This window comes from Myxine glutinosa, chromosome 8 (genome assembly GCF_964187855.1).
Source record: "Myxine glutinosa chromosome 8, kmMyxGlut1.1, whole genome shotgun sequence".
NCBI lineage: Eukaryota > Metazoa > Chordata > Myxini > Myxiniformes > Myxinidae > Myxine > Myxine glutinosa.
In genome coordinates, this window is record NC_136268.1 from 65,263,066 (window position 1) to 65,287,500 (window position 24,435).

The 24,435-nt window shown below is 50.0% G+C and overlaps 1 protein-coding gene across 1 annotated transcript in view; it reads left to right on the forward strand.

Moving 5' to 3' along the window:
- Positions 1-24,435, forward strand: part of LOC137433138 (sodium/potassium-transporting ATPase subunit beta-1-interacting protein 3-like) — a 303,574-nt gene that overhangs the window by 264,802 nt on the left and 14,337 nt on the right. The window lies entirely within an intron of this gene.

The following is a 24,435-nucleotide window of genomic DNA, read 5'->3' on the forward strand; positions in this document are numbered from 1 at the left end:
TCAACACTCTCGAAATTGTTCATACCCTTCGCCAGATCTATGCCTCCTCATAATTCTATCGTGGAGTTATACGGACAGTTCCTTCGACTTCATGGAAGAGTGTGACTCACCGACTGACTGATTTACCTACAGACACTGCTCGATTGCATAAGCTTACCCGACTAAAGTCCAGTTGAGCTAAAACAAACAAACAAACAAACAATCAAAAAAACAGAGTAGGGGGGTTGAGTGTTACTAATACCTAACAGACGGCATTCTTTTGTGATGGAATGATGGTACACTATCAGTCAGCTGTTACCCATAAGGCAGTGCAGAATGACGAGATAGTATAGTTTTTGATATATAAAGTCTGTATACATTTTATTGAGACATTCTGTATTTACAAACTCCTCCATAACGATTACAATAACTGTAAAAATTAAATAGGCTTAGTCTTACATATTGGCTGTTGTAGCCATTGGCCGGGATTATATAGATCTTCTGCTGGAGACAATGTAGATCATACAGACTTGGCATTTAATATGGAATATTTTTTTTTCTTGACTTGGGTTTACTTTCTTAACTCAGTATATCAATCTGGTGAGTTTCTTTTTCACTTTGGTGATTTATTTGTTAAAAGAACCATGTCACTGATTGTCTGTCGCAGCAACAAGTCAACAACAGGATTATATCACAGGTGGCGTGGCAAAATGCACGGACAGGTGCATTTGATGATTGGCTTCACAGTCGGGTATACAAGGGTTGTTGCGTTCTGTATTAGTGGAAAACAACTGCTGCACGTCTCCAAAAGTTATTGCCGCTTCCTCTGGAGATGGTCCGTCAACTCGACAATGCTGTTTGTCATGGAGTGGTGGCTTTACGAAATTACGGCATGAAACAGCGTGCTATTGCTCGGCAGTATGGCATCACTCAAGGTCAGGTGTCAAAGATCCTGAAACGAAATGCTCAGAGGGGTGTCCCTACTCCAATACCGAGGCCAGGACGTCCCCGCAGAACCACAAGGTGGGATGATCGCCAGCTGCACCGGTTAGTCCGCAATGGCCGTACCAAGTCAGCTAATCGGCTTAGGGCTGAGTGGCAGCAACTGACAAATGTGCCTGTATCCAGAAGGCTAGTCAACCAACGACTGGTTCAAGCAGGCTATCGTGCCAGGCATCCCCTGAGAAAGCCACGCCTGACCAGACAACACTGCCAGCGCCGATTGCAGTGGGCCAGAGAGCACCGTCAATGGCAGCCAGGACACTGGAATCATGTGATCTTCAGTGACGAGTCTAGATTTCTGGTCTATCGTCAAGATGGCCGCGTCCGAGTGCGCAGACAAGTGCATGAAGCCTACAACAAAGATTTTATAGTGCCAAGAGTCCAAGCTGGAGGTGGTGGGGTGACCGTTTGGGCTGCTTTTCATGCAGGGGGCAAAACTGACCTGGTTGTTCTGAATGGAAACCTGAACCAGTTCAAGTACAGGGCCATTCTGGAAGAAACATTGGTTCCATTTGCTCGTGCAGCCTTTCGAGGAAACTTTGTCTTCCAAGATGACAATGCACGGCCTCATCGTGCTCGCATGATCCAACACTTTCTTGCTGACCGTGGTGTAGAGCATATGGAGTGGCCTGCCATGTCCCCGGATATGAATCCGATAGAGAACTTGTGGGCAGAATTAACACGTCAAATCGACCACTTGGACCAGCAGCCGACCTCTGTGCGTGAATTGCAGCAGGCTATTGTCACTGCATGGCAAGAGATTCCTGTCCAAACCTTGGCAAATCTCGTGTACAGCATGCCTCAACGTGTCCGTGCTCTCCTGAATGCTCGTGGGGGTTACACGAAGTATTGATCTGTAATTTTACTGTCGGCAATCCCAGTCGTAATTTAACTTTTGTTTTTGCTAAAAAAAAAATTTGGCTAATGTGCAAAATAAAGAGATACTTCTGGAAAACGTACAGAAGTTTAACACAGTACTGTCCATGAATTGAGTTCGATATCAGTTTACATCACTTTCAAGGATCAATTTATTTGTTTCGAAATGTCAAATGTGGTTTTTGTTTCCTTTAAAGGTCACATTAACAAAATCTAGAATAATTTCAACATAATTCCAATGAACTTTTGGTTCTAAGACATCTTGAAAAGTAAGTTCACCCCCACAAAAAAAATATTCCATATTAAATGCCAAGTCTGTATGTGCCAGATCTTCCAGTACCATGATGAATAGGATGGAGCAAGATGTAATATGCACAGGGTGGAAGGAGGATTAAGAAAATTCATTTAGCGATTTAGGTACTGTTGTATGTAGACAATAGTGCCATTTATCGCTCATCCATTTGCCTGATTACTAGATTGTTAGGCCATTTTAGAGGGCATTTAAGGATCAGACATCTTGTGTGGACTGGCACCATCCGCAGGCCTGACTTGGCAGGGCAGGCACATTACTCCCTCCATAAAAATCATTACTGAACCAGATAGGTCCTTATAGAATATCCATTGGCATCATGTTCATTCCTCTGGGAGCAAAGCTTGGTGTCCTTGTGTTTAAAATCCAAATCCTGGATATCTGTCTAACCAATTTCATAACTGGTAAGTGACCTGACCTGAGAATGATCAGACACAGCACAATTAAATTTGTGTTATTTAGTGTTTGTATCTTGTAGATGGCTGGGCTGGCAGGATAGCCCAGAGGTATGCACACTCAACTTTGAGGCGTCCCGCATGTGTTTGAATCTCGAGGCAGCAATAAACCCTCACCCTGATGTTTCACATACCGAGTGATGCGTCGATGTGTGTGTGCATCGTTCGAGAGACGTTTAGTATGGAAAACCTGTCTGCCACAACTGGTTGTGGGTGTATGTGAAAGATCCCACAGTGTTTCTCGTGGAGTGTCGACGAGTTTTCACCGACACACTGAATGGACAGTTCAAATCCTTGCCACCTTCAGACTTGGCCAGCCGGTTCTTCAAAGACTTCCAACCAAAAACCTTCTGCGGAAGTCTTTGCAAGGTGAGAACAATTGTGGCCGTTAAAGATGTAGTAATCCTGACAGGATGGACTAGATGACAGGACAGACTCGTCTCTGAGCTGTTTAGCCTGGGTTCAAATCCAGACCTCAGCCAATGATGCTACTCTGCAACCTTGCGCTGCATACGAACGAAAAAGTTGTAATAGTGAAGAAGAAGATGAATGTAGATTGCTGCATGTGTTATGTACTTAAAAATTAAGAATACACGTATATGACCTTATCACCTTGCAGTCTGTCCACTGAACACTGCATGATTATATTTAAAGCTTCTTCCACGTGGTGTCTTTGTGCCCAAACCGGCCCTTTTAATTTCTTCATCTCAAGCTTCTATGTCATGCACTTACTGGCAGAGAAAGGATCATGTGAGTAACATCACCCATTACAGGAGGATTAAATCATGGAGCATTTCAAACCATTGCAGAATGAACAACTAGTCATGCTGGTGATGGCCCAGTCAATCTACCATTGACTGGGCAATCACCTTGGCGGAAAGATTGACTGGGCCATCTATCTTGGTGGACAGATTTACTGGGCCATCAACCTTGGTGGACAGATTGACTGAGCATTACCAGCATTCAGGTATAACAATGAAAGAAATCAACATGGGAAACAAGGAGAAGAATAAAGCCAGAGTTTATCGGTTATAATCCACCTGTCCATTTGTTAACATGTAACCTTCATGTATTAGATGTAGAAATCTTTCAGATAACCAGGCATTAAATAACTGCCTTACAGTCTGACTTCAGATTCGAAGAACAAGCAGAAACATTTCTCAATGAGAACGGGCACTCGGTAGAGCGCATACCTCTGCCAGACTGAACAGTTTACGTTTTGTATCCACTGATAGGCCAGATCTGGATATTGACCATTCGTCCTTGTCACACACCAAACTCTAATTGGCTTGTTCTTGTCAACGACACAACTCATCCACCAAGTGTTGTCATAATCCGTCCACAACTTTTTAAAATATCGTGATATATACACAAAGAATTAAGTTAAGCACCCCCCCCCGTTTTTTTTACAACCTCGCACATTACAAGTTTGTTGTCGTCAAAACAGTGTAATATACCCATGATATTGCTATATTTTCTGGAGAAGTGATATTATGGTCACATAAAAACATAACAATCATGCCGTTTTCAATATTTTATTCTGAATAATTTAAGGTGAAATTTATTGGGAATTTTAGGCATATTTTCACCTCAATTTAAGTATGGGGCTATAGGTCCATCACGGACAGTGTGGATGACGTTTATGTTTTCTAACGTACAGTCATTGTTCTGAGAAGACCTCTAAGCGATCTTTGCGTCAATAACCGTGTGTAGGACCCACGTGATCGGATCACTGACTCAACCCTACGTCTCATAGACCCTGTAAGCCGTCGTATGCGTTGCTGTGGCAGGGGTGTTCCATTCCCGATGTAATGCACGTTCCAATTCATCCAGATTGGCTATTGGAGGGACCATCTTCGCAATTTGTCGTCCCAACATGTCCCAAACGTGCTCGAGGGGGTTCAACCTGCCACAGCAACGCATACGACGGCTTACAGGGTCTATGAGACGTAGGGTTGAGTCAGTGATACCGATCACGTGGGTCCTACACACGTTATTGACGCAAAGATCGCTGGAGGTCTTCCTCAGAACAATGACTGTACGTTAGAAAACATAAACGTCATCCAACACTGTCCGTGATGGACTCTATAGCTCCATACTTAAATTGAGGTTAAAATATGCCTAAAATTCCCAAAAAATTCACCTTACAATTATTCCAGAATAAAATATTGAAAACGGCATGATGTTGTGTTTTTATGTGACCATAATATCACTTCTCCAAGAAAATATAGCAATATCATGGTATATTACACTTTTTGACGACAACAAACTTGTAATTGCGAGGTTGTAAAAAAACGGGGGGGGGGTGCTTAACTTAATTCTTTGTGTATATAATATATATTATATATCACGAAATGTTATCTATATATATATTATAATAATATAAATATATATATTAAATTATAATATCAATATAATATATATAAATAAATATTATAATATAATATATATAATATATACTAAATATAATCTATATATATATATAATAATATTATTATTAATATATATATATATAATATATCTATATATATATATATCAATATATATAATATATATATTTATATATAATATAATATAATTATATAATATATATATATAAATTATATTATATATATATAATATATACTATATATATTATATATATATATAATTATATAATAGTTGCGGAATATGAGGCCTGTATTTTTTTTTTGATTGTGTTGTATTGTGGTAAATTGGTGATGATTATTGTTTATTCTGCGCCCCCTGCCTCCGAGCTGTGTAAAGGTGAAAGGGCATCCCATAATTAGTCCACAAGCATACACGTCAGCCAATAATAGAATACCCCTGTTTGATAGTTATATATTATTCTGTGTTTTAGAGTAAGGCTGTGTCTCCCATTAATTGAAGTACTCCATTGCACCAGTGAAAGAGAATAGATCCCCTTTCATTCCCATCCCCAAAATCTCCATTTCCTTTCACATCCCCTTTCGTCATTGCCGAGCCTCGATTGCCAATTACCTCCCCTCCAAAACCACCATTGAACAAGTGCCCGCCCGTCGTCATCAAGGGGGGAGCCAGAGGGTCGCATGACCAACCAGGGCCGAGGTGAGCACACCGATGGGCGTGTCCTGAAGGCCGGCGGCTTGATCGCTCGAGGCGCTATAAAGGCGCGCGCGCAAGTGGCGTGTGAGAGTCAGTCAGTGGAGTCGGTGGTCAGTTGGTTGCGTTGGTTGCGGTGAGGAGTCGGTGGTGGTCAGTGGTTGCGTTGGTTGCGGTGAGGAGTCGGTGGTGAGGAGTGAGTGGACCAAGAAAGAGTTGAGGGTTGGACCACACCAGTCAGACAAGTCCTGGGAAAGCACGCGACGTCCACAGCAGCCACAACAGCCACTTGGGGCCTGGACGGTGGTTTTGAGCAAGGCTGTGAAGGAACGGCGGCGGCTAAACGCGCCGATCGTGCTGCAGGACCCCCTTGGACCTTCCTCTCCCTCCAGCCATCCACCTCCTGCCTTTCCACCCTTCTTGTGTACGTGAGTTTGTTTTGTTTGTTCTGTCCCTGGGTTAATTAAGTCTGTATAAGCTAGTATTTGCACTGTGTCACCTGCGTCTTATGTGTTGTAAATAAACTTGATTGCTCCTTTTTTTTACTTGTGTGTGTACAATAAATCCCATTACTCTTCTGTCCGTCTTCTCGTTTTATTCCTTTTCCTCTTTGCATTTCGTCGTTTTAGTCTTTTCCCAGATTGGGCAGCTGCGGTGCGATACGGCCAAAGTTCTGGGTGAATCGGGTGAGTCGGGGATCCTGTCACGGTCGCGGTTGGACCATCCGCTCGGCCCATCATAACATCTAAACCGCGATCAGTAACAATTGGTGTTGGGAGTGAGATTCGGGGCCCGAACCGAATTTTTAAAACATCTAGAAAAAATTTGGTCAAAATTTGGAGCGGACGAAATTTGTTTTTGTTTTAAAGCAAAACCCGAATTTTGAAATCGCGCCATGGCTGGTCAAGGCGACGGGATGCCGGTGGGAGAGATAGACGGGGTAGAATCGACCCAGGACCCCAGGGAAGAAGTGGGAAAAGTGGTGGAGGAGAGTAAGGAAGTGTGGTTGAGGGGGTATCAGGTGCACAAAATGGCGCTCTCGCGCACGTGGTTACAGCGGCACCAAATTTTGCCGCGCCCATGACCGTACCACTACCAGCGGGCTTTGATGTGGGGGACTTCATGGCGCAATTCACCGAGATGCTGAGAATAGAGGGGGAGAAATGGAGTAACCAAATTGAAGCAACAATAAACGGAATGAGGGCCGATAGGAAGGAAAGGGAGCAGAGGGACAGAGACCGCAAGTTGGGCGAAAGGGTCCCAGGGGTGCACGAGGAGGTAAAGCGGGTCGAAAAGCGCTGGTTGAGCGAAGCGGAGGAAAGCGCGGGTACAATGACGGGGGTAGAAATCACGACACGGGGTTTGGAAAAGCCGGCGACCGATGAGGTAGAGGGTGTTTTATTAAAGCCAGCGGTCGTCGAGGTGAGTAAAGAAAAAGCGGAAGTGGGCATTGAAATTGAAGAGATGACGGAGGTAGCCCGGGAATTGCAGGAAAAGATGGAATATGTACAAAGTCCCTGCTCAAATCATGATGATGTACTCGCTAATCCAAATGGAAGTTTACAGGTTCGTGTGGAGCAAAGGATCCCCCAGGTGAGTCATGCTGTTGTGTATTGTGCGGGTAGATTTTGCAGGAGGATGTTTAGCGACAAAAGAATTGTCGCGTGCTTGGGATCGAGGAAGCATCCGGGCGTTGGTGAAGGGTCCCGTGTGAGTGGAAATGGCACGCGTGGGAGGAAAAAGTGTGCGTCGGCGAGTGGGTGTGTTATAAAGTGTGGGAGCGAAACCGAGTGCGAGCGAGAATGCACGTCGGTGTTTACGGAGTGTACGTGCGAGGGTGAGAGTGACCCGGAGAGTGAGTTGGTGGTGGAGCGGGTGCGAGAATGCACGCTTGGAATGGTAGAGGGTGTGCGAGGAAGCACACCTGGGTTGGTGGTAGCGCGAGTGTGGGAGAGCCCATCCGAGCGCGTTAGTGGGTGGATGCAAGAGTGCACGCCCATGGTGAGTGTTACGGAGGACGTAACGGAGGAGAGGTGTGGACCGAGGTGTGCGAGCGGCGAGTGTGCGCGAGAGGTGTGGTGTGTAACAGGGAGAGCGTTGGTGGAATGTACGGACGGCGTTGGAACGCCGGGTTTTGTGAGGGTGAAAGGGGTAGCGTATGCGTGTGAGCATGCCGGTGAAGCATCGACGGTAACCGGGTTAGCGGTTAGAGCGACGGATAGCCGATGCGAGCACTCGGTGCGAGGAGCCCTTTGTTGGATGCAGGGCCCGGCGCGGATCGAAGCTGCGTCGCTTCTCTTCGAAGCGTCGTTGCCGATTCGGGCTTGGCCCCGCCCCGCACGGTCGAGTCCGGGCCTTGGCGGGCGAGGCGACCGGTCCGGTTCAAGGGCGAGTGGGAGGAAGCGGAACGGTGCCCCCTCGTGGGGACGGGGTTCCGACCGGGGGAGATTGAGCCATCGGGCCCGGAACCGCAAGGTGCCGCGCCGAGATGGTGCGTGGAATCTCGGCCCAACCAAACCACCTCCCTTGAACCGAAAGCCGGACGGATTCAACCTGCAGGCAACCAAACCACCCGAATTCATTGCTCGGCTTTACGAACCGAGTTTAATGATGTCACGACGCACCGAGGCTAGGATATAGTGGACTGTGATGATAGTGATAGTGATAGTGATAGTGATTTGATACGAAATTTATAATAGTGGGTAGAATTGGCAGTAAATGGAAAATTTTTGAATTGAATTTGTGGAATTTGGATGTGCAAAATTGATAGTGGGACCTCCCCGATGTGGAGGGATGGCAAATCCACCATCCCTCACAGTAAGGGTGAGGCAAAGGAGCTATAGATTATGGGGTTGATGGCAGTGAAAACTAGCCCGGGTGGGTTAGGATATTGTGTGTAGGGATCTAGCGAAGATGACAGTCGGTGACGTTAAGATTAGTTAGTGACAAGGATACCTGTAGTGGGGACGCAGGTAGTTTAGTGTGGATGATAATGACGTGGGAGCGCAATAATTTAAAGGGACGACTGGGAAGCGCAAGTTTCAGAGGGGAGTAGTTAGATGAGATGATGCCGTGTGGTTGAGAATTGAACAGGTGTGATTGCACAGGTGTGCAACTGAACAGGTGTGTGGAGCAGTGTATGAGGGAGTAGTGGTGATTGCGTGTTGTGTTGACCAAATGGTCCAGGAAGAAAGGAGGGTGCAGGTGGCACCAGGTATGATTGCACAGGTGTGCAACGACAGGTGAATGGAGGACAGGTGTATGGAATAAATGGTATGGAGTATTGGGATGGATGGTCGTGGAGTGAGTATGGTGGAAATTGTGGAGTGGAGTGGATGGTGCGAAGGTGTGAATGGGGGAAGAGTGGACCCCCATCACGGATACCCGGGGCGGGTAGAGTAAGTGTTAGGTAGAGGGTATAGGTAAATTGTGGTTGGATATTGGCATCTGTGGTGCGGGTGAAAGAATGGTCTTTGGATGGGTGCATTAGTGTTGTGGAAATGGCTGGGCGTGTAGCCTGTTAGTGTGTGTAGTTGGTTGGGCGCTCCACCACTGTGAGGATGTCGGCCAGGTGAGGCCGCAGGTGGGCTCTGGGAGCCGGTAGTAGTTGTGGTGGATGGGGCCCGAGGATCCGGAGGACGGACCCGGGTAGCCCAGTGCCAGAGGGCACCGAGTGGGGTGACAGAGCCAGGAGGGGCTGTCCCCAGTTAGTTAGGTTAGGGTGAGGAGCTAGGTAAGCTCGGGTGGCAACTGCAGTGGTGGAGGTGTGCAGGTGGGTAGACCTGCTGGGAGAGCTACACGTCGCAGCCCAGAAATTGTGCGAGGGCACCGGGAGATGAATCGGGGGAGTGAGACCCCAAATTGAGAAGCACCACAGTTTGGTCAATGGGAATTGGTTTTTAGAACCCATAGTGTAAGTTGGCCAATGGATTGGCAGGGAGAGACCCCGGGTAGTGTAAAGTGTGTTAAAATCATTTAGAGGATAGTTAGGATGAAGGATCTCGTCGCACCATCTGCATCCACTCACCTGAGGTGACAGGTACTCCACACCATGCCATGTTTTGATATTTTTTATGATGCAAATGTTTGGATTGTGAGACGCATCATGACGTGGGTGTGACATTGTGCTTTGATGTTCCATCTCTTCCTCCTTATGAGGATTGATGATGAATTTGGTGATGGCAAATTTTGAAGTAGAGGGATTGTGGAGACGAATTTGGTATAGGAGAAATATGGGGAAGACGTGACAGTAGTGACGAATTGGTAATGTGTAGATTTTGTACATATGGGGTAAGGGCAAGGGTAGTGTAGGTGACAGGGGGGTGACGTACGGTAGGGACGAGCTTTCTCACTTCGCCCTCCGTACGCATTTCGCCTTGCATTGCCTTATTGATGTGTACCCTTGTGACCTTACCCCTCGCTCAATTGTCTCTTTTTGTCTCCCACATGACCTGTGCGCCATTGGGTGCCGAGGGGAGCGTGCGTGGGTCGGCCATTGTGCACCCGAAATTCCCAGAACCAGCTGTCTGCATCGATGCACCACATTATGGACCACATGCCTGTGGCCGAGCACCACTTATGGACCCCATGTGTTGGGGCATGGCCCCTCTGCTGGAACTGGCCATGAGGGCCCGAAATCTTGCTGGCGGACCTTGGCCACAGGGCACCGATGCCCCACAGGTGAACCACACTAGTCGGCCCTGTGGGCCATAAATAAAATCAAATAAAAAGGACACATTGGGTGCATTTTTCAGTTCAAATAGGCCGCCAGTAAGAAAATGAAAGAATGACAACATCTGGAAGAACAAATAATAATTACTAGCAGAGGGAGCCGAAGAGCAAGAGATCACCTGCAGGCTTAGGGGTTGTTGATTTTATTTTTATTGAACATGCATTGAACACTGATGAACTATGGTGACTGCACCGATTGGTGCTTGGGTGTGTATTGGTGCGTTTTTAGGTACTTTAATGGTGCATTGATGCAGAGCAGACTGTCTCCCCCCCAGAAAGAACAATCACAGGTCCTGGGTTAGTTTTGTAAATAAAAATAGCGTCATTGTAAATAATGCTTCCCACCGTCAGTGTATAGTTTGAAGACCATTCCGCAATTCGGTTAACTGTGGGCGTAAGTCTGTTAGGCAGGGTGCAATGGAGCAGCGGGACACATTTATTTATGTTTTAAAACTGTCGCACTCAGGGTCAGGTTAAAAGTAGAGGGAACTACACCTACGTGTCACACTAAATAAAAGTTGTAGGCCCGGGACGTGCCTAAGAGGAGGAGGGTGCAGTGTTGCGGATATGAGGCCTGTATTTTTTTTGATTGTGTTGTATTGTGGTAAATTGGTGATGATTATTGTTTATTCTGCGCCCCCTGCCTCCGGAGCTGTGTAAAGGTGAAAGGGCATCCCATAATTAGTCCACAAGCATACACGTCAGCCAATAATAGAATACCCCTGTTTGATAGTTATATCTTATTCTGTGTTTTAGAGTAAGGCTGTGTCTCCCATTAATTGAAGTACTCCATTGCACCAGTGAAAGAGAATAGATCCCCTTTCATTCCCATCCCCAAAATCTCCATTTCCTTTCACATCCCCTTTCGTCATTGCCGAGCCTCGATTGCCAATTACCTCCCCTCCAAAACCACCATTGAACAAGTGCCCGCCCGTCGTCATCAAGGGGGGAGCCAGAGGGTCGCATGACCAACCAGGGCCGAGGTGAGCACACCGATGGGCGTGTCCTGAAGGCCGGCGGCTTGATCGCTCGAGGCGCTATAAAGGCGCGCGCGCAAGTGGCGTGTGAGAGTCAGTCAGTGGAGTCGGTGGTCAGTTGGTTGCGTTGGTTGCGGTGAGGAGTCGGTGGTGGTCAGTGGTTGCGTTGGTTGCGGTGAGGAGTCGGTGGTGAGGAGTGAGTGGACCAAGAAAGAGTTGAGGGTTGGACCACACCAGTCAGACAAGTCCTGGGAAAGCACGCGACGTCCACAGCAGCCACAACAGCCACTTGGGGCCTGGACGGCGGTTTTGAGCAAGGCCGTGAAGGAACGGCGGCGGCTAAATGCGCCGATCGTGCTGCAGGACCCCCTTGGACCTTCCTCTCCCTCCAGCCATCCACCTCCTGCCTTTCCACCCTTCTTGTGTACGTGAGTTTGTTTTGTTTGTTCTGTCCCTGGGTTAATTAAGTCTGTATAAGCTAGTATTTGCACTGTGTCACCTGCGGCTTATGTGTTGTAAATAAACTTGATTGCTCCTTTTTTTTACTTGTGTGTGTACAATAAATCCCATTACTCTTCTGTCCGTCTTCTCGTTTTATTCCTTTTCCTCTTTGCATTTCGTCGTTTTAGTCTTTTCCCAGATTGGGCAGCTGCGGTGCGATACGGCCAAAGTTCTGGGTGAATCGGGTGAGTCGGGGATCCTGTCACGGTCGCGGTTGGACCATCCGCTCGGCCCATCATAACATTTAAACCGCGATCAGTAACAATATATATATATATATATACATACATACATATATATATATATATATATATATATATATATATATATATATATATATATATATATATATATATATATATATATATATATATATATATATATATATTGTTACAGATCGCGGATTAAGATGTTAGTTACCGAGCGGTTTGGTATTGCCGCGACCGTTACAGGATCACTGACTCACCCGATTTACCCAGAACCTTGGCCGTATCGCACCACAGCTGCTCAATGAGGGAAAAGACAAAAACGACGCAATGCAAGAGGAAAAAGGAATGCAAAGAAAGGTTTGGAAATACGACTGAATTTATTTACTATTTACACACAAGCAAAAAGGAGCAATCACGTTTTATTTACAACACATAAGACGCAGGTCACACAGTGCAAATACTAGCTTATCTACAGACTTAATTAACCCAGGACAGAACAAACAAAAGACACTGACTCACGCGGGGAATTGCAGGAAGTGGATGGCTGGAGGGAGAGGGAGGTCCAAGGGGGTCATGCAGCACGATCGGCGCGTTTAGCAGCCGCCGTTCCTTTTCGGCCCTGCTCCAAACCGCCGCCCAGGCCCCAAGCGGCTGCCGGGTGTCGCTGCTGCTGCGGCCTCCGCTTGCCTTGCCAGGCCTTGTCCCACTCGTCTGGTCCAACCCTCGACTCTTTCTTGGTCCCTCACTCTTTACCACCACCTCTACTAACTGACTCTTCACCACTCTCTCTTGACGATCAACTGAGACCTCTCTCACCAAGACCAACCCTTTGTGACCAACCGACTCAGACCCTCTACTGGCAACCGACTCACTCCAACTCCTTGTGACCAACTCCAGGGCTTTCTTCTTCTGCTCTCCTCTGTAAAAACGCATCTCCTCCTGGACACGCCCTGCCTTGGGTTATATAGGCCCCCGCCCCTCAACCTTTTCGAACCTCCCCGATCGCTCTTCCTCCGCCCTCTCTAGCCAAACCCCTGGCTCATGGTTGGTCGAGTGGGGCTGGCTCACTCCTCCCCTCTATGACGAGGTGGAGACACGCCTTTCTTCCCCGACTCGAGCCTCGTGGTCAATGGCGGTTAATGGAGGGGAGGTAATATGGGCAATCGAGGCTCGGCAATGACGAGAGGGGATGTAATATGGAAATGGAGGTTTTGGGGATGGGAAGGAAAGGGAGATTTTGGGGATGGGAAGGAAGGGGGATCTATTCTCTTTCACTGGTGCAATGGAGTATTTCAATTAATGGAAGACACAGCCTTACACTAATACACATAATAAGGATATAACTGTCAAAAAAAGATATATCGTGTCCTGCATGTATGTTTTATGGACTAACTACGGGAACGCCCTTTTGACCATTATACAACCACAAACGGAGGGAGGAGGGGTGATATTTTACAACAACATTTTACCACAACAATAAAATAAAAAAACATTCTCATATCCACAACACTGCACCCTCCTCCCCTTAGGCACGTCCCGGGCCTATAACTTTTACCTTAGTGTGGCACGTAGGTGTAGTTCCCTCTACTTTTAACCTGACCCTGAGTGCGACAGTTTTAAAACATAAATAAATGTGTCCCGCTGCTCCATTGCACCCTGCCTAACAGACTTACGCCCACAGTTAACCGAATTGCGGAATGGTCTTCAAACTATACACTGACGGTGGGAAGCATTTATTTACAATGACGCTATTTTTATTTACAAAACTAACCCAGGACCTGTGATTGTTCTTTCTGGGGGGGGAGACAGTCTGCTCTGCATCAATGCACCATTAAAGCACCCCAAAACGCACCAAAGCACCCTCAAGCACCAATCGGTGCAGTCATCACTGTTCATCAGTGTTCAATGAATAAAAATAAATTCAACAACCCCTAACCCTGCAGGTGTCTCTTGCTCTTCGGCTCCCTCTGCTGGTGATTATTATTTGTTCTTCCAGATGTTGTCATTCTCTTGCTTTGCTTACTGGCGGCCTATTTTCAATAAAGTGTGCCCAATGTGTCCTTTTTATTTGCTTTATTTATGGCCCACAGGGCCGACGATGTGTGGTTCACCTGTGGGGCATCGGTGCCCTGTGGCCAAGGTCCGCCAGCAGATTTCGGGCCCTCATGGCCGGTTCCAGCAGAGGGGCCATGCCCCAACCCATGGGGTCCATAAGTGGTGCTCGGCCACAGATATGTGGTCCATAATGTGGTGCATCGATGCAGACAGCTGGTTCTGGGAATTTCGGGCGCACAATGGCCGACCCACGCACGCTCCCCTCGGCACCCAGTGGCACACAGGTCATGTGGGAGACAAAAGAAAGACAATTGAGCGAGGGGTAAGGTCACAAGGGTGCACGTCAATAAGGCAATGCAAGGCGAAATGCGTACGGAGGGCGAAGTGAGAAAGCTCGTCCCTACCGTACGTCACCCCCCTGTCACCTACCCTACCCTTACCCCATATGTACAAAAATCTACCAATTTACAAATTCGTCACTACTGTCACGTCTTCCCCATATTTCCCCTATACCAAATTCGTCACCACAATCCCTCTACTTCAAAATTTGCCATCACCAATTCATCATCAATCCTCATAAGGAGGGAGAGATGGAATTACGCACAAGGTCACACCCACGTCATGATGCGTCTCACAAACCACACATTTGCATCATAAAAAATAATCAAAACATGGCATGGTGTGGAGTACCTGTCACCTCAGGTGAGTGGATGCAGATGGTGCGAGGAGACTCCAATCCTAACTATCCTCGAAATGACCTTAACACTCTTTACACTACCCGGGGTCTTTCCCTGCCAATCCATTGGCCACTTACACTATGGGTTCTAACAACCAATTCCTATTGACCAAACTGTGGTGCTTCTCAATTTGGGGTCTCACTCCCCCGATTCATCTCCCGGTGCCCTTGCACAATTTCTGGGCTGTGACGTGTAGCTCTCCCAGCAGGTCTACCCACCTGCACACCTCCACCACTGTAGTTGCCACCCGAGCTTACCTGCTCCTTACCTAACCTATCTAATTTGGGAAGGCCCCTCCTGGCTCTGTCACCCCACTCGGTGCCCTCTGGCACTGGGCTACCCGGGTCCGTCCTCCGGATCCTCGGGCCCCATCCACAACTACCGGCTCCCAGAGCCCACCTGCGGCCTCACCTGGCCGACATCCTCACAGTGGTGGAGTGCCCAAACCAACTACACACACTAACAGGCTACACGCCCAGCCATTTCCACAACACTAATGCACCCATCCACATACCATTCTGCATCCGCACCACAGATGCCAATATGCAACCACAATTTACCTGTACCCTCTACCTAACACTTACACTACCCGCCCCGGGTATCCGTGATGGGGGTCCACTCTTCCCCCATTCACACCTTCGCACCATCCACTCCACTCCACAATTTCCACCATTCTCACTCCACGACCATCCATTCCAATCCTCCAGACCATTTATTCCATACACCTGTCTTTCATTCACCTGTCGTTGCACACCTGTGCAATCCTACCTGGTGCCACCTGCACCCTCCTCCTCTTCCTGGACCATTTGGTCAACACAACACGCAATCACCACTACTCCCTCATACACTGCTCCACACACCTGTTCAGTTGCACACCTGTGCAATCACACCTGTTCAATTCTCAAACACACGGCATCATCTCAGCTAACTACTCCCCTCTGAAACTTGCGATTCCCAGTCGTCCCTTTAAACTATTGCGCTCCCACGTCATTATCATCCACACTAAACTACCTGCGTCCCCACTACAGGTATCAGTCACTAACTAATCTTAACGTTACCTAATGTCATCTTCTAGGTCCCTATCAACATAACCTAACCCACCCGGGCTAGTTTTCACTGCCATACACCCCATAATCTATTGCGCATTTGCCCCACCTCGTGAGGGATGACAGAGTTGCCATCCCACCACATCGGGGCATCTCTCACTACCATCCCCCCAGTCCTCTGACGCTACGAGCCCCCGTCGCAAGAGGTACTGGGTCCTGCCTCGGCATCTAGAGCCGAGGCGATCCATGAGGGCGCCTGCTCGCCGGCATAAGGTCTTATCCGGTCGGCATGGACGATCCGAGGGGGGGTCCGTGGCCCCATTTTTATCTTAATGACCACGTCACAGATTTGCGACAGGACGACTCCTGGGCCTTGCCAGGGGGAGGTGAGTTTTGGGCACCTTCCCTTCCGCCTCCGGGGATTAAAGAACCAAATCTTCATCCCCGGAGCGTATTGACTCCCCTGGCTCCGGTCGTCGTACCTGCGCTTCATCTTGGCCCCCGCCAGATGGAGCTGGCGGCGGGCGAAGGCATGGACCCGCTCCATGCCTTCCTCCAGGTGACGTGCGTAACCCTCCCTCGGCGGTGTATCCGTGGTGTCTGGCACGGGACCGCATAGCAAGTCGGCGGGAGCCCGTAACTCCCGCCCATACATAAGCAACGCTGGACTGCATGCGGTGGCCCCGTGCTGGCTAGTTCGGTAGGCCATCAACAGGTACAGGAGATGTTCATCCCAGTCATCCTGACGGGTGGTGGTGAACAATGCCAGTTGTTGTATCAATGTTCTGTTGAACCGTTCCACCATCCCGTCAGATTGTGGCCGCAAGGGCGTGGTTCTTGTTTTCCGAATTGACAGGAGTCTGCACACATCTTTTAGTAATTGGCTCTCAAAATTTCGTCCCTGATCGGTGTGCAGCTCCTGTGGAATCCCGTGCCGACATACAAATCCTTCCACGAAGGCCTGTGCTACCACCCCTGCTTCTTGGTTGGGGAGGGCATAGGCCTCCGGCCACTTGGTGAAATAGTCCATTACAACGAGGATATACTTATTACCTTGGCGGGTGCGGGGCAGCGGTCCTAGAATATCCATAGCCACCCGCTCAAGGGGGGCCCCCACCTGATGTAATAGAAGGGGGGCCCTCATCCTCCGTGCTGGTCCCTTTTTGGCAGAACAGGCGTCGCATCTCCGACACCAGTCCTGTATGTCGCGCCCCATATTCACCCAATAGAACCTCCGGCGGACCCGAGATATTGTCTTTGTCCTGCCCAAATGGCCGCCGGAGCGGGTACCATGCACCTGTTGCAATATGACGTTCTTGAATTTGTCAGGGACTATCACCAGCCAGGAAGTTCTATCAGAGGGAACCTCCACCCACTTGCGATACAAGATGTTGCCTTTCAATTCCAGGGTCTGCCACTGAGCCCAATACGCCTTTGTTTGCGCCCCGAGGGGGGTGACCTCTTCCCCCTTTGGTCTTTGCCCCAATTTGACCCAATTGAACACTGGCCCCAGGACAGGATCCTCCTGCTGGGCCGTGCTCCATGCCAAATCTCCAAATTCCTCGTCCGCGGTTAGTGGCAAAATTGGCCCTCTCACCCGGGTTGCCCGGACGACGAGAATCGGGGCAGAATCGCCCAATTGCTCCCTCTCCTCGTGTCTCGCACAGAATTTACAGTTTTCCCCCAGACAAGGACGCCGAGAGAGTGCGTCCGCATTACCATGGGCCTTCCCGGCCCTATGGGCCACATCAAAATCGTACTGCTGCAACTTTTCCAACCACCTTGCAATTTGGCCCTCCGGTTCCTTGAACCGAAGGAGCCATTGCAAGGAGGAATGGTCAGTTCTAACCAAAAATTTCCGATGGTTCATGGCAGCCAGCATGGCCAATAACTCTTTGCGAGTGACGCAATAATTTCGCTCGGGCCTACTTAAGGCCCGACTATATTAACCAATCACTCTCTCCACGCCCTCCTGTGTCTGAGACAAAACTGCGCCCAATCCTTCCTGGCTCGCATCCGTGTCCAGGGTAAATGCCCCGTCACTAGTGGGGTAAGCTAGAAGGGGTGCGGATGTTAGACACCCCTTCAATTTTTGGAAGGCCTCGTGGCACTCCCGTGTCCAATTAAATCGCGTCCCCTTCTCCGTAAGCCGGTGGAGGGGACGGGCCAACTCCGCAAATTTCGCCACAAAGCGCCGGTAGTAGGAGCAGAGTCCCAAAAATCCCCGCACCTCCTTGATGGTACGTGGTGCGGGCCACTCCTCTACCGCTTTAATTTTGTCTGGGTCCGTTTTTACCCCCTCGCGGCCGATCACGTGACCTAGATAGGCCACCTCTCTTGCAAACAAAGTGCACTTACTCCGGTTCAGCTTCAACCCTGCCTGTCTGAGGCACCCGAACACCTGGTCCAAATTAGCTACTGCCTGGGGGAACGTTTTGGCATGTACTAGGACGTCATCCAGGTACACCAGGCATGATTGCCATGGCATGCCGCCTAGTACATGCTCCATCAATCTTTCAAAGGTGGCGGGGGCGTTACACAAACCAAACGGCATCACAGTAAACTGATACAGTCCCTTACCTGTGGAAAATGCCGTTTTCTCCTTCCCTGCCCTATCCATTTCCACCTGCCAATACCCACTCTTGAGGTCCAAAGTCGAGAACCAATTTGAGCCCGCAACGGCATCGAGGGTGTCATCAATTCTTGGCAGGGGATATGAGTCCTTGAGTGTCACGTTGTTTAGCTGGCGATAGTCCACGCAGAACCGCGTGGTCCCATCCTTCTTTTTGACCAGCACAACAGGTGACATCCAAGGACTTCCCGAGGGCTCGATCACACCTGCGTCGAGCATTTTTTCAACCTGCTCGTCAGCTTCCGCCCTCTTGCTCCAAGGGAGCCGTCGGGCGGCCTGACGAATAGGCCGGGCCTCACCGGTGTGGATCTGATGTTTCACCAGGCCCGTACGTCCAATATCCTCGGTGGACAAGGAGAAGAGGTCCAAATGGGACCCAACCAGTTTGTGTAAGGCCTCCCTCTGGGTACCTCCCAACTCTATGCTACTTCGATTTACCATCTCGCAAATGGGATCGGGCCAATTCCTAGAACTTATTGAAGGCTCCCCCTGGGGCCGGCTCGGCTGGACGTTCTCGCCCCTCATTGACGCGACTTCTCTAACTGGGGTGCAGCCAGCTACCTTCGTGCCCCTCACTATAGTGCGTGGTTCTGTGCTAATATTAATTACTCGGACGGCCACCACCGGCCCGTCCGTTTTTACAAGGGTACGGCCCACGATTAAACCAGGTATGGATAGCGCTGCCATCGGTTCGACCAGGCCGCAGGATTCCTGCCATGTCGGGCGAGCTGACCATCGGGCTGGCACGATGGCCTCGGCCCCTGGAGGGATGGTCACGGCCTCAGGAGCCTCCAGCTCCACCCTCTCGGCCGTGCTCACCCCCTCCAATGGTAGCTCCTCCACCCCCCATCGCAGGATCCCCCGACTCAAGTCGATTTTACAACCGCTGGCAGTCAACCAATCCAACCCTATTAAGCACGGGTCGCACACCTCCGCCACCCAAACCTCTATCTCTTGCTTTACCGATCCCAACTTGAGGGTCACAAAACCACGCCCTATGATCGGAGCCGTTGCCCCGGTAGCCAACTGCAAACTATGATTTTCCAGACGCTGGATTTTACCCCAGCCGTCTGCACTCGAATTAAGGACCACGGGGCTGATGATCGTGGCGCTGGCTCCCGTGTCCACCACGGCGTCTACCCCCACGCCGGCAATTTTGCACCGAATTGTCAAACTACCCGTCCCAATTCGGCCACAATGAATGACCTGTCGCGTCAACGAGGGCTTCTCCCCATCCCCTACTGCCGAACACCGCCCTGCATGCCCGGCACGTTCTAGTTTCCCGGGCCCTGGCGGGGGGGTGTCTGAGGTCGGCTAGGCCGATCTATACGGGGCGGAGTTGAGGGCATCGGTTGGCGGGAAACGTCCCAGCGCGGAGCTCGACACTCCCATGCACGGTGACCCATCCGAGCACAATTATAGCACCTCACCTGGTAAGGTGCTTGCCTCCGGTATTCCAAATTCCCCCCCCTGTATGTCCGAATTGGGGTACTCTGTCGTGGACTACCGGGTGCCACCGCTGGGGCCGCCTGCCATGGTCCAGGTCCCGCCAGGCGCCGATCCACTAACCTCCGGACCATGCTCTCCAGGTCAGGGCCCCCGTCGGGGGCGGGCCCCCTTGGGGGGGCCGCCCCCCATCACGGGCCCCATCTGACGCACCGCCACTGCGTGGCGCTCGCCTCCCCGGGCCAGGGGCCTCGCTGCTTCCCAACGGGCTGCAGCGTCGGCCGCCTGACTCATGGTTTGCGGGCGCCACATGGCGAGCTGTTGCCGGAGCTCCAGATCCGGAAGGGCCTGAATAAAGTGATCCAGCGCCAGGCTTTCCTGGGAACTCGCTGCCATGTCCGCGTGTGCAATCCCGACCGCGCGGCGAATATCATGAGCAAGTTCCCCGATGGTCTCCTGGGGCTTGCGTTTTCGCTGCGCAAGTTGGGCTTTAACAAGCTCGCTTTGCTGCTCAATGCCGAACCGATTAATTAATGCCGCACGGAGAGCTGGCAGGGTGAGAGCACCCGGTGGTAAAGCCGTCAGCACCTCCGCCGCCGCACCGCGCAGTGCCCCCACCAGGTGTACTCCACCTTCGTCCGGATTCCAACCGTTGCCTTTACATACGTACTCAAACTGCGCCAGGTACGCCCTCAAATCACTCTTGCCGTCATACGGCGCGAGTGGGACCTTGTGGGCGCCCGAAGGTCGGACCCCGCGCGTCACTCCTTGCGGGATCAACGCGGGACCAACCCGTTCGGGCTCCCACAGTCCGTTATTCCCGGGGGGCTCCCGCGCGTCCCCCGTCCCTCCAAACACTACCCCTCCTGGTATTTCCTCCATCTCTTTTGTAGATGCCACCCTCATCTGTCCCAATTCATCCCTCTGAGCATCCAGTTTGGTTTCTACCCCGATTTTCACCTCCTCTATCTGCTCTCCCATTTGTTTGATTTCCCTGGCAGATTGTTCCCCTATTTCCCGCAATTTGTCCTCCATCCTATTTTCTAACCCCATTAACCCATTTTTCACCTCTTTTATCCCGTTGTCTAACCCCTCAAAATTATTGTCTAACTTCCCAATTTTCTTGTCTAACCCCTCAAAATTATTGTCTAACTTCTCACCGGTACCCCTCGCTTCGTCCCTCATTACCCCCATTTGGCCCTCCAATCGCTCACTATCAGCCCTCATTCCCACAATTTGGTTTCCCAACCGCTCACCCATTTCTCTTCGCTCTCGGGTGGACTTATCATTTTGGGCATCCATTTTTGCCATCATTTGAATCATAAAGACTCGCATGTACTCTGGCATCTCTGGCTCGGCTGCCGCGACCATGGGCGTGGCTAAATTTGGTGCCGCTGTAACCACGTGCGCGAGAGCGCCATTTTGTGCACCTGATACCCCCTCAACCGCCTCCTCGTTGCTCCCCTCCATTTGATCCTGGGTTACTCCTAACCCCTCCTCTAGCTCACCCACCGGCATTCGATCGCCTTGACCAGCCATGGCGCGATCTCAAAATTCGGGTTTTGCTTTACACAAAACAAATTTCGGCAGCTCGTAATTTTGACCAAAATGTTTTTTTTTTTTTTTTTTCCTCTATTCGTTTTAAAAATTTGGTTCGGGCCTCGAATCCCACTCCCAACACCAATTGTTACAGATCGCGGATTAAGATGTTAGTTACCGAGCGGTTTGGTATTGCCGCGACCGTTACAGGATCCCTGACTCACCCGATTTACCCAGAACCTTGGCCGTATCGCACCACAGCTGCTCAATGAGGGAAAAGACAAAAACGACGCAATGCAAGAGGAAAAAGGAATGCAAAGAAAGGTTTGGAAATACGACTGAATTTATTTACTATTTACACACAAGCAAAAAGGAGCAATCACGTTTTATTTACAACACATAAGACGCAGGTCACACAGTGCAAATACTAGCTAATCTACAGACTTAATTAACCCAGGACAGAACAAACAAAAGACACTGACTCACGCGGGGAATTGCAGGAAGTGGATGGCTGGAGGGAGAGGGAGGTCCAAGGGGGTCATGCAGCACGATCGGCGCGTTTAGCAGCCGCCGTTCCTTTTCGGCCCTGCTCCAAACCGCCGCCTAGGCCCCAAGCGGCTGCCGGGTGTCGCTGCTGCTGCGGCCTCCGCTTGCATTGCCAGGCCTTGTCCCACTCGTCTGGTCCAACCCTCGACTCTTTCTTGGTCCCTCACTCTTTACCACCACCTCTACTGACTGACTCTTCACCACTCTCTCTTGACGACCAACTCAGACCTCTCTCACCAAGACCAACCCTTTGTGACCAACCGACTCAGACCCTCTACTGGCAACCGACTCACTCCAACTCCTTGTGACCAACTCCAGGGCTTTCTTCTTCTGCTCTCCTCTGTAAAAACGCATCTCCTCCTGGACACGCCCTGCCTTGGGTTATATAGGCCCCCGCCCCTCAACCTTTTCGAACCTCCCCGATCGCTCTTCCTCCGCCCTCTCTAGCCAAACCCCTGGCTCATGGTTGGTCGAGTGGGGCTGGCTCACTCCTCCCCTCTATGACGAGGTGGAGACACGCCTTTCTTCCCCGACTCGAGCCTCGTGGTCAATGGCGGTTATTGGAGGGGAGGTAATATGGGCAATCGAGGCTCGGCAATGACGAGAGGGGATGTAATATGGAAATGGAGGTTTTGGGGATGGGAAGGAAAGGGAGATTTTGGGGATGGGAAGGAAGGGGGATCTATTCTCTTTCACTGGTGCAATGGAGTATTTCAATTAATGGAAGACACAGCCTTACACTAATACACATAATAAGGATATAACTGTCAAAAAAAGATATATCGTGTCCTGCATGTATGTTTTATGGACTAACTACGGGAACGCCCTTTTGACCATTATACAACCACAAACGGAGGGAGGAGGGGTGATATTTTACAACAACATTTTACCACAACAATAAAATAAAAAAACATTCTCATATCCACAACAATATATATATATATATATATATATATATATATATATATATATATATATATATATATATATATATATATATATATCTATCTATCTATATATATCTATACATATAAAACAGTTTGTGTGTGTGTGTGTGTGTGTGTGTGTGTGTGTGTGTGTGTGTGTGTGTGTGTGTGTGTGTGTAATGTTACCGATAGACTCCTAAACGGAGAGGCTTACGTGCTTGATATTTGACATAGACATGGCCATTGAGCGTGGGACGAACATGGCCGAACTCAAAATATTTGACGATCCATATTTTTTATTCATATTTACCTCAGCGCATTTCAGCGAAGTACCCGCTAATCTCAGCCGGTTCCAGAGCAGCTCGCTGATTCGCTCAGAGCGATCACGTGATGTTCCATTCCCGCCGCCAGACTGATTCTCTCAGAGCGATCACGTGATGTTCCATCCCGTCACACGTCACTTCACCATCCCGTCACACGTCACTTCACCATCCCGTCACACGTCACTTCACCATCCCGTCACACGTCACTTCCCGTCACACGTCACTTCACACGTCACTCCCGTCACACGTCACTTCACCTCACTTCACCTTTTCCCCCTCCCCCTCCCTTTTGTGTTTTGTATCGATTTTGTGCGATATGAATTAAATCTCTTTGAAACAGCTGTGAAACGTCTTTCCACAACCCTTCCGTAACCGATTGGAGCAGTTTCTTGCCGCACAAAGAGATCCGCGAAGCGAGTTGGTGGAGTCGTGCTGACCAAGATGGTGACACGGCGGCTTCACTTTTCACGGAGTATGAGCGTTCTATATATTTTCAATTCAGTGCGCCCGTGATTTGTGGCATAGACATGACCATTGGGCCTTCACGGTGTAATTTGTGTGAGGCTTTTGTCCGAGTGAGCTTGAGTCGAGAGGGCGAATGTACGGGTTGGGAATGTACGGGTCTCCCTTCCCCCGCCCGGCAAAGCCGGTACTGGAGGACGTCACAGGATCGGTGAGTCTCCAAAATCCGCTTCGTGCTGTTGCGAATATGCAGGACAATATCCGATTGTTGTGCCGCTCTCCGACCGTGAGAACTGCAACGTCATTGTTGACTGGCCCTCCCCCTTCCCCCTCCGTCCCCCCTTCCCTTCCCCCTCCACCCTACCCCATCCATGCTACCCCTCCCCTTCTGCCCTCCCCCTCCCCCTCCTCCTCCCCTCTCCCCTTCCCCTCCATTTCCCCCCTCCATTTTCCCCCTCCCCCTCCCTTTACCCCCTCCCCCTCCCTTTTCCCCCTCCCCCTCCCCCTCCCTTTTCCCCCCTCCCCCTCCCTTTTCCCCCCTCCCCCTCCCCCTCCCTTTTCCCCCCCTCCCCCTCCCCCTCCCCCTCCCTTTTCCCCCTCCC